We start from the raw sequence: 11,755 nt of genomic DNA, 5'->3' as shown, positions 1-11,755 counted from the left end.
TGCTTCCCCACTTTCCTGTCCCTTAGCAAGCTCCACAGAGTGGCCTCTGTGCTTTGTGGTGGATCTCCACGAACTCCTTCTCTCCTGCCACAGTTCAAACAGAAGTCCTTTCCAGCCCCATGTAGTTAGAGGACTGTTCTCCAGCTGGTGGCACAGTTCTGGGGGATGGTGGAACCGGTAGGAACCCAGCTGGCTAACTAGTGGGACACAAGGAGGTCAGCTTGTGGGTTACAGCCTGGCCTCACCTCTGGCCCTAGCTGTGACCTTCCCGAGTGCCTCCGCTATGTAACCATTCCCAGCTCCCACCACGACTGAACCACTGCAGCTCCCATACCTTCCCTGTATGGTAGACTCTGTCCCCTGAGCCACAAGGTGAATAGACTATTCCTTACGCTGCTTCTGTTGGGTGTAGAGCCACAGTGACATGAGTGACTAACACGTCCTCGGGTTACACGAGCTAGAAGCCTGCCCTGAGTCAGATGAGATAACATGCTCCCATCTCTACAGCAGGGGAGCCCCCAGAAGGTGGGAGATGTGCCTATCTTAATAACAGCTATCCCTTTATTGTTGGACATCTTGGTTCTTTCAGCCCTCCCCTGTCACAAAGGACACTGTGTGTACATCTGTGAAAATAAAGCATTGCTCATATTTCACATTGTTTTCTGTTTTGTTTTGCTTTTAGACTCGATTCTTGTTCCCAGTTGGTTACCAGCAGGTCTGACTATTGGTAACTCTATAAATGCAATCCAGCCAGTCTTCTGGGGCTGCCTTGCTGGGTGATGTTTCTAACAGCTGCACAAGGCATCATGTATGAAGCACCTACTATGTGCCCAGGGCTATGCTAAGCTTCTAGTGTGTGCTGAGCAACTTCTGTGAGGCAAGCTACTCCATGGATTCACCACCCATAATGGGAATGAGAGCCGTTCAGTGGCTTACTCAGGGTCACCTGGCCTCTTACATCACTGAGATTCAAGTCTGGGTCCTCCCGTCAACCACTTGCTGTCCCAAAGCTGCTGTGGCTGGCCTTTGCTCCCTGGCACTTATGCCTGAGGAAGTGATCTATGCATACTTCCTTCAGTGGGAAGGAGGCCTCTCCAGTGAAGACCCAGCAGGAGTGAGGAGACTGGAACTCTCACCTTACATGCCCTGTAAGGGCCAGTTTTAGGTCAACTCGACACAGCCTAGAGTCATGAAAAGAGGGAAACTTAATTAAGAAAATGCCTCCATAAGATCTGGCTATAAGGCATTCTCTTAATTAGTGATTGATGGGTGGTGCTATCCCTGGGCTGGTGGTCCTGGATGGTATAAGAAAACGGGCTGAGCAAGCCACGGAGAGCAAGCCAGTTAGCAGCTCCCCTCCATAGCCTCTGCATCAGCTCTTACTCCAGGTTCCTACCTCGTTTTGACTTCCTTCAGCGATGAGCAGTGCTGTGGAAATGCCAGGCAAACAGACCCTTCCCTCCCAAACTTGCTTTTGGTCATGCTGCTCATCACAGCAACTGTACCCCAACTAGGAACCCCCCCTACCTGGACCATGTCAGTGTCTTACAGCTCAGGGAACACTGAACAGACTCCTTAGAAAGAGAACCAGGAAGGACGGGTGGAGAACAAGCCTTTCCACCCGCGACAGCCCGCTGGCATCTCACTGGGTTGTGAGGATATGCTTCCCAAGCTACACCCCAGTATTACACCCCAGTTCCTCCAGGTTGGTCGTGCCAGGCTAAGCAGCCCTCATCTGGGTAGCATAGGGACAGGGGTTGAGCAAGGATGCTTCGCTGGCCTGGTTGGCCTCGATTCCCATCATTAGATTAGCTGTGCTCTGCTGAGAGGCTCCCTGGGCTGATGTGGTCCCAAGCCAGTGGTGGTGTCTCAGAAGCACATGCTGGGGCTTGAATCAGAAGTGTCCCCCATTGGCTCACAGTCTAAATACCTGTTCACAACTGGTGGCATAAGTTGGGGTTTCTACAGAACTTTTAGGAAGTGTGGCCTAATTGACAAAAGTACATCGCTGGGGTGGGTCTTCAAAGGTTTTAGCCCAGATCCTTGTTCCAGTTACGTTTTGCTTTCTGGTCTACCCTGATGCAAACAGCTGTTGGCACATGCTCCCAGTGCTTCAGGCTTGGCTAAGTCTTGCACGGGGTCCTAACTATGATGGACTGTGGTCTTCTGAAACCATGAGCCCAAATAAATCTTGATTCCCAGGAAATTGCTTACAGAGACACACCAGTAGCTAATAGAGTGCCCAGTGCAGACTGGAGTCCTGGTGAAAAGCTAAGCAGGGAAGGTTGGTCCACCTCTGAAATAACCGTGGAACACCCACAAGCTAGGATGCACGACTCCATCATGATGACAGCTCCCAGGTGACGCCAGTCCAGCAGGAAGAATGAGCGCATACATGCTAAGAACTTGGACACCGCAGGTGCAGGTGCAAGGCAGGCTTTATGCAAAGGTCTTCCCTCTGTGTGGATGGGGACACAGATGAAGTGGGAGTTTTTGAGCTCTCAGAATGAAGCACAGAAGGACAGCACCCAGACAGAGGGGTATCTCACACACTCCAGAAAACATGGAAATTGGAATGTTCAGAATTCCAGGCTCCAGGAAAGGCAGGAGTAGGGACAAATTCTTGCTTCTCGGTAGATTCCAAAATATCCCAAAGAATACTGGAATACTGGGTGTCAACCTTGAACATGTAGGTATATCCAGTGGATATTTGGAAATGACAGTCATTCAGCCAATACCAAAAGCAGCCATGGCTGGCAGTGTGTGTGTGTGTGTGTGTGTGTGTGTGTGTTGGATTTTCTCCAAACTGCCACTGCTCTGTCACAGTGGAAAGCTACCCTGGAAGTCCAATGACTTTGATCCCAACGGCTCTATCAGAGATTCTCAAGCCTGTGCATATGCTGGGAGTAAGCTGATGGAAGACTGAATGTCCTCTGAGTTCTCTAGGTGAGACAAGTACAATAGTGCATTGCTGGAAGACTTGGTGTGCCATTCCTTAATGGCCCTCACCATTGCTCCAACTCCAGTCTCTGGCCATGCACTGGCCTAAGGGTTATTTCAGACCCTCACCAAATTGCTTCCCCAGCCTGTGACTCCAACAGGTGTCTGAGAACCACCCTCACTTCTCTGTCATGCTCTCTTCCTCCGCCATGCTCTGTTCTTTTTTCTCTTTTAACATTGCTCCCTGGGTGGGTTTCTCTGCTTGCTTTCTCACAGACTAATTATTATTACATGAAAAAAAAATAGCTTCTTGCACCTAAGAAAGACACTCTCTTACTCCAGTAACTGGGAGTTTTCAATGGCAGTCATGGAGCAATTATACGCTGCGATTTACACTACATCCTCCTGTCTGTTCTTTGACAAAAACGAGTCCCTATTATTAGTCAGGCAATAATCAAATGCCTAAAATAGGCTTATAAAGGATCTCTGAGCCACAGGCATGGGCTGTTACCGGGAGCTAAGATCCACTTCAGGGGCAAGTCTCCAGCAAAACAGGCAAGAGTGTGCAAATTCACTCTTTTATAACCAGAAGCTGCGTGATACGGAGGAGGAAAGGGGTGTGGGGCTGCAGTTAGGCTCCTCACACACACCAAGTTCTTAACTCAGGGTGTCCACTTAGAGGGAACTCTCTCTGAGGCAAAAGAGTTTACTTGGCATTGGCTGAACTTCATTGCTGAGGAAATCACTTGAAGGAGTCAGAAATTCTGGCTAATTCTTAGATTTCTCTCCTCTTCCTGCTGTATTTATCCCAAACCTGTGTGTGTGTGTGTGTGTGTGTGTGTGTGTGTTGCACATGCTATATACGTATATATGTGTATGTGTGTGCCTGTGTGATATTTTTCACACTTTGTCATATCCAGGTACATCCTGTACCGTCATGTTGAATTATCATTTTCTCTTTGAGAGAAGTGTTCACAGTGAACAAAACTGTAAATTTCCGTTTTGGACTAGGCAACTTGTATCATTACTATGGAGGGAGATCGGTTGTCTTCACCCCAACTGAAACCAAGATTCTCTCTTCCCCAGCTGGTTCTTGGTTCTCTTGGAATGCTCCAGGCTTATGTGGTGGGTAGAGAGGCAGCACCGCATCTGGGGAGCAGCGAGAACTGATGGGAGTCCTTGAGTGGAGGGATTTCTGCTCAGGGGTCCGCTTTGCTTGAAGAAGCCCTAACCTCTGACAGATACAGCCATCCTCCTGCCTCCTCTTCCTGGTGCTGTACTTACAGAAAGTGTGGTTTTCTCTTGTGTTTTTCACATTCCCGTGGGCTAGAATGCTCCAGGGAGGCATCCAACTAACTCGGAGTCAGCTTGCTGAGGCTCTGGGGTCCTACTGTGTGACAACTTGGAGGTTGTTCCTAGACACAGGAGCGGGTTGGTTAGCACTTGCCGTCTTCTAGCCTTCGAGGTGGAGCTACTCTCTGCAGGGTCTACTACTTGGAGAGCAGCTCTCACAGAGTCCTCACTGTCTTCACAGGAATAAAGCACTCTTCTTAGCACGTTCTGCCATCCAGGCTCCACGGCAGGAGTCCAAGTCCAATGCCACCTTTGTGTTTCTTGTTGGTATTTAGAGGCAGGGTTTCTCTGTATAACAGCCCTGGATGTCCTGGAACTTGTACACCAGGCTGGCCTAGAATTCGTAGAAATCCTCCTGCGTCTGCCTCTCAAGTGCTGGAATTAAAGGCATGTGCTACCACTGCCAGGCTCCAATGCCACCTTCAAATGAAGTAGCTGGCATTCTAAAGCTCAATACTCACTGTTTGGTGGGAAAGCTGAGGATGGTGTCTTCATGCCCCAGCCTAGGTAACATGGTAACCAAGGGATGAGGGCACACTGAGTTCCAAGCCTGGTCCTGGACTTTGCAGTAGTATAGCCCACATCATAGGACCCCACTGCCACTAGGCCAGCTCAGATACCCCCAGAGGGACTTGTCTGCCCCCGACTTGACTTACCAGAGAACAGTGTGCCCCAGCATGCCCTCTTCCCAGTGTGCCTGAGCTTGCTCCTCTTCCCAGTGCCTGACCTAGGTCAGCCTGACCCGGGAAGCATCCCCAGGGTCCCAAGCTTTGAGAGCTGAACAGTTACACGCTGTGTCCTCTGTCGTGATGAGCCCCTAACTCCCTTCCATCCCAGCCTGCCAGAAGGTCCTTCCATCTCAATCCAAACCAGAGCTGAGGTACAGGAAGTGAATCTCACTCTCTACCAGCTGTGAGAGACTTTTCCATCCCAAGGCTCTCCGAGACATATGGTCAACAGCTGCTGACATTCAGCTTGGGAGAAAGCATTAGATGAAGAATCCAAAGACCCGGTTCTGGCGAATTCTCCTTTGTGGACCTGAGCAAATGAATTTATCTCATTTGTAGACCATACACCTGGGGAGACATAGCACACACACACATCTGTTCACCCAGAAGGGAAACCTACAACAGACTAAGAAACAATTGTACCAAACTCCAACTTAGTGAGCCAATGAGCTTTATTGGGATCTGTTACAGGAGGGTGGATGTTGTGGAATATTATTTTAACTGGGCAAAGATGATTTACATTTGTTTATGATGCATTTGTTTAATGATGTAAGGATGTGTGTTTAATTATGTAAAGATGTGTTGCATTTGTTTCAACTTGCCTGCCGAAAGCGTCTGATTGGTCTAATAAAGAGCTGAATTGCCAATAGTTAGGCAGGAGAGGGATAGGTGGGTCTGGCAGGTGGAGAGAATAAATAGGAGGAGAAATCTAGGCTTGAGGAGAGGAACAAGAGAAGAAGAAGGAGAGAATGAGACAGACACCTGGGGCCAGCCAGCAGCCATGAGAAGCAGTGAAAAGATGTCCAGAAGGAAAGAAAAGTAAAAAGCCCCAAGGAAAAGACAGATAAAGAGAAGCAGAATAATTTAAATTAGAAGAGCTAGCTAGAAACAAACCTAAGCTAGGCCTAGCGTTCATAACTAATGAGAAGTCTCTGTGTCATGATTTGGGAGCTGGTTTGTGGCCCTAAAGAAGAAAACCTGGTACAAGTGGGTGAAGAGTTCTTATAACATCAGGAACGGGGCCAAGACAGCGGTGTCACCAAAGCCCACGCCAAGGCTGTGACCCCAGGCTCTCTCACATCTCGCAGGCAGATCCACAGTCTGGGGGATCTCTCCTCTGCCTCTCAGCTGGTCAGGTCCCCGTCTCCAGCAATTGTTCCATCCTTTTATAAAGCTGGCGAGGTGATTTCTCTACTCCCAGTCTTGTGGCCTTTCCCTTCCCTTCTGGAGAGAACGTTTTAATTCAGAGGGCATCGACACACAGTAGATTCTATTTCTTTTATTCAAGAGAGGAAATGTTGTCTTTTAAAATTTACTTTTATGTGCAGAAGTAGACAAGATATTATAGATATTCATCATAGACATGTTCCAGGGTTTGGCATCCTTTCTGGAAAGAATCAGGAAGGAAAGACTGAAAGGAAGGAAAGATGGCTACACCATCACTGTAAAGCCATTTAGCTTGGCCTTTGCGGTATAAAACCAGCATGGTTCATGTGTAAATGAATTACCATGGTTATGTTAAAATAAAACTTTATTGACACAAACAGGTCGCAGGCCACGTTTTACCCACCAGCCTCAATTAGCCAACTACTACGAACTGACTGTAGTCATCAACATGATGGGATTTAGAGGGGGCCGGGGAGAGATCTCAGTGGGTAAAGTCCTACATATGCAAGCTTAAGGACTTGGATTTGATCCCCAGGACCCATATAAAAGGTAAAAGTGGTGCTATGAATTTATAATCCCAGTGCTGGACAGACAGAGTCAAGTGGACCATTGGGGATTCAGGCCTAGCAGCCTGGCCCTAATTGGCAACTCTCAGGTTCCAGTGAAAGACCTGCCCCCAAAACAAGGTAGATGGCTGACAAACACTACCTTAGGTTGAGGTTGGCCTCTGACCTCTCCACACATGGACTCATGCACATATACGTGGTCTACATGCACGCCACACACACACACACACACACACACACACACACACACACACACACACACACACGCACTACACGCACAGCGAGTAAATAAATTAGAGGTGTAGACCTGAGGAAGTAACTAGGTTTGGAGAAGTTGATGAGGTGCTCATGTTGGAATTAAGACTCTACACCAGTGGTTCTCAACCTTCCTAATGCTTCCACCCTTTAATACCTTTAATACCCCGTGTGTGGTGACCCCGACCCACAAAACTATTTTGTTGCTACTTCGTAACTGTAATTTTGCTACTGTCATGAATTGTAATACAAATATCTGATATGCAGGGTATCTGATATGCAGCAGATGGAGAAACACAGCTTTTTACAAAGAGGAAGCATCAGAAGCACTTGTCCTCTTTGCAACGAATGGCAAGATGGCCGCCTGAGCCCATTTAGGCTGCTATAACCAAGTACGTTAGCCCATGCAATTTATGGACAACGGGTATGGAGGTTGAGAAGTCTAAGATGGAGGATACACACATCTGTATTCTGGGGAGGACTCAATTCCCATAGATGGAACCTTCTATACTCTCATGTAGTAGATGGAGAAAATCACTCCCTGGGCCTCTTTCACAAGGATGCTGTCCGGTCCATAAATTTCGACCTAACTACATCCTAACGGAATACCATCGCCCGAGCAGTGAGCTTCAGCAGGAATTCGGGTGAGACAAGTGTGCCGAGGCCACAGTAGTGGCTGTCTGTGAGTCAGGAAGGAGAGACTCAGGAGACACCAAATGTCTGGCGTTTTGACCTTGGACTTCAAGCCCCCGAATATGTGAGAGATGAGATGAGAGTTGGTTTAAGCCCTGCAGCTGATGGTAGACTGTTGCCACCGCCCCGACTGTGGAATCACAGCGAGCACTTCTGTGTGACACCTCATCTCAAGGGCCTGTCATGTCCCTTCTCACCCGCTGCACCCCGCCTTCCTTCCCCAAGAGTGTCATCATTGCTGTGATCACCCACATCTCTTTGCTACCCCTTTTCCACTTCAAACTTTTTGTAAACCAGACTCCTCAGACACATCCTTTAGGACCGTGGCTTGCAAACGTCCTTGAAGTAGCAGCGCCCTGCCTTCAAGTGAAGCACACTCTTAACAATTCGGTATGTTTTGTGGACAAAGAACAGAGCTTGGGGGCCCTGAGTGGAGACTCCAGCCCATTCTGGCCCACCGTCTCTACATCCGGCTCCAGGTAGTTTCCAGTGAAATACACCCTGGGACTCTGAGGGCTTCTCTGACTGTGGCTCTGAAACCTCTCCTTGGAGCCCCTCCTTTATTTTCCAGGGCTAGAACACAACCTAGCTCACCACAGACACTCCATGTCCCTCTCCAAGGGTCAGGGATGGAAACAGGAACACAGTAGGTCTGCAAGGACAGTGGAAGGCATGTTAGAGGCATGAGATGAATACATTGATGTTCCTTCTGTGGACCCCCAGGCCGGAGGAGGCTGCGCCGCTGCACCATCAGAAAGAAGCTAAAGTCTACAAGTGACAGCCCTCATGGGACCTCATGTGCTCTCCCGGGTGCACCTGGGCAATTCTAGTCACTGGGACATTCTTGGCTATAAAGAATATTTATGAGACTAGAAGGTTTAACTTGGTTTCTTTTTTTATTTCTTTGTTGGCCAAGCTGCATTCTTTGGATTCCAGGTACTTGGCGGCCCTTTCCCTTCTCTGGGATTTAGATACTTCCTGGGTTAGAGGTAGGGTTGTAGAACACTTGGCCAGGACTTGTCATCACCTGAAGGCAAAAGGGAAGCCTCTAGATCCCTTGGGTTGAGATAGCCCCTTGCTTCTTGACTGTGACTTTATGATGGCTCTTCTGGTAAGGGGTCAGGTTTTCCAGGGGAGCTGCAGGTGTCCAAGAGCAGGTGGAGTGCAGATGAGCTGATGGGAGGGGGGGATGCCTAGGGCTACACAGGGCTGGGCATGGCTTCCATGTGGCCTGTGACACTCATTTAGACTTTCTGGTGCTCAGCACTCATCAAAGAAGCAGGGGGATCGTCCTTTCTTAAGTTCACTCTCAATGTTTCCGATTCAGTGGGAATGAAGATGGTTGCCATTCTGTAACAAGGGTCCTAGTAGGGGATTATTTTGTCTACTCATTATACGGACAATTGGTAACATCTAGAAACAGTTTTGGTTGTCATAACTGGAGGAAACAGGAATGTGCTGCTGGCATCTGGTGAGCAGAGTCCAGGGAGGCTGTGTGGATGTTCTCCAACAACATGGCTGGTCCTATGGTAAAGGATTCCTCAATGTGAAGGTTGGCAGAGACAAGCTAGAATCATTGTACCCTTAAGTCAAACACAATGTGTGACTTAGACAGGGGCAGCTCTCACCAGTTCCTGGGGCATGATTTGGCTTGGAAGTGAGGGGAGAAGGAAAGGTTTCAGAACCCCTGCTGGACCTTCTCTGGAGTTGGGGGTTCAAGGAACCATTGCCCCCAACCAGCATTGGGCAGCATCAATATTAACAGCCTTCTAAACAAATTCATTACTTCTCCAAGACCTGAGTTTCACGGTCCCTTGCTGAGATTCCCCTCCTCTGGGTCCCCACAACACCTGCACTGCTCAGTGTCCTAGCCTCTGCCTTGAATTATGTATCCTTATCAGTCTGGTGGAGGGGGCAATTGTGGCAAACACTAGAAGATCAAGTCCTCGATACATCGCGTGTCTTGTCCCCAGTCGCCCCCAGAGTTGGCTGCACGCAGAGCAGGTCTGGCTGTGGCGATATCATTCCATGTCCTCAACCAGAGACATTGAGATAATAACTTTCCAAATATTGTCTTACGAGATGTTTATCACTGTAAAACAATATTTTGTCACCAAGCAGTGAGCGAGCAACAGTATCATCTTGCAGAGACACGAGGCTGGGGAGGCTGGGGAGGGAGGTGAGGTCATCCTGGAGCTGGGAGGTCTGGAGGAGGCAGCAAATGGACTGAGACAGTGGGCTTTGAAAGTCACAGGGACTGGGGTGCACCTTGCCGGGGGCAATTTTCAGGCTGAAGATGTTAGTGCCAAATCAAAAGCAAAAGCCAACTTGACCTTTTATCATTGACAGGGGTTTGCTGAGTAGCCCAGGCTAGCCTTGATCTCACCATGTACCTCTGGTGAGTTTCCCTTGCCTAATCACCCAAGTGCTGAGATTATAGACCCGTGCCACCAGGCCTGTCTTAGAGTTCGCTTTTAATATGGGGTGAGTGTGGGATGTAGTTGTAAAACGACACCCCTAGTCTCAAAGGTTTGAGACAAGAAGGCAAGCCAGGAGAAGCTGGTGTTAGACCAAGGCCAGAATAAGCCAGCAAAGGGGCTTCATCATAGGGGAGCATTGACTTAGTAACAGTAAACACAGCCATGCTCAGGCAGGTGCACACACTTGTTGGAGAGCGAGAGTGTCTTCCCTATTTACTCTAGGTAATGGAAAGGGAGCATGACAGTGGCAGGCTCCTGTTCTGTGAACTCAGAATCACGAGCCTGGGATAGAGAGGAGGAGGAAATATTTACTGGAGAATGGAAGGGTCAGGCCCAGGCCTCCCACCTCCTGACATGGCCAAGGAGCTGCAGCCAGCCTGAGACTAGCGACCCACATCCCCGATGCCCTGCTCCTCAGTCAGAACTCCTTTGGAAGTCACCATTTTTCTGTGAGCCCCTTTCCAGAGTGAGCCCCAGCAGAACAAAGGCAGATGGAAACATAAGGGGGAGCGGGGGTCCTGCACGCATGCTGTTTTACTTTATTTAGGTCAAAGGGTAGTGTGGGACTGCACTGACATGTGAGCCAAGTCCCACTTGTTCACAGACTCCGCAGCAGGCTGTAGCAAAGGACAAGGGATCATTATTCAACTGGCTCCACCCAGACTCTGACTCTCCCATTTCTAGTAGCTATGTAATCTTGGGCAAAGTCTTCACCTTCTGTGTCTTCAGATTTCTCATCTATGAAATGGGGGATAAGGAAGGCTGTAGGGGGGATTAGGTCTACACCGAGAGCTCCTGACCTGGAATGAAGCCATCGTGGCTGTTAGGTTTTGTTCCTATCACAAGCATATGAGGGCTGTATGCGGCAATATATAGAGTTCCTGGTATTTTGGGGGTGTGATGATTTGAATGGGATGCCTCCCATAGTCTCTGGTATTTGCATACTTGGTTCCCTGTCGATGGAGCTGTGTGTGGCTGTTTGGGTAGATTACCTGCTTGTGGCCTTACTGGAGGAAGTATGTCACCGGGGCTTTGCTCCGTCCCCAGCTCACTCTCTGCTCCCTACTCATGCTTCGAGATGTAAGCTCTCAACTTGCTGGCCCGGCTGCGGCACTAGCTTCCGTGCCTCTGCTCTGCCATCGAGGACTCTGACCCTCTGGAACCATGAGCCCCCAGTTAACTCCGTTTGTACGTTGCCTCTGCCATAGTGTTTCACCACGTCTACCGAAAAGTAACTGATAGAGTGGGATAATCACTGCGCACTTCCTGTATGGACAGCAGAGACCCGTTGTGTGGGAGAGCTTACATTTTTAGCACAGAGGATGATTCTGAGCAGTGTTTTAAAGCTACAGGTTTGATAATGGCTATGAAATGACCATTGCTTTGGAGAGTAAAAAGAGGAATGGGGATGTTGACAGAATTGTGACAGTTTAGGCAAGACGGGGCCTCTACCTGGCATTAGGGCAGAATTAGAGGAGAGGAACAAGGCTGGTCCTGAAGATTACTGAGGCCAGCTGTCCTAGGCAGGAGCACAATGGCCAGGAATGCTTTTTCCAGAGTAGGTCTCCCCAGA

The sequence above is a fragment of the Mesocricetus auratus genome, unplaced genomic scaffold (genome assembly GCF_017639785.1).
Source record: "Mesocricetus auratus isolate SY011 unplaced genomic scaffold, BCM_Maur_2.0 Super-Scaffold_100045, whole genome shotgun sequence".
Lineage (NCBI taxonomy): Eukaryota > Metazoa > Chordata > Mammalia > Rodentia > Cricetidae > Mesocricetus > Mesocricetus auratus.
This window is presented reverse-complemented; position numbering follows the sequence as displayed.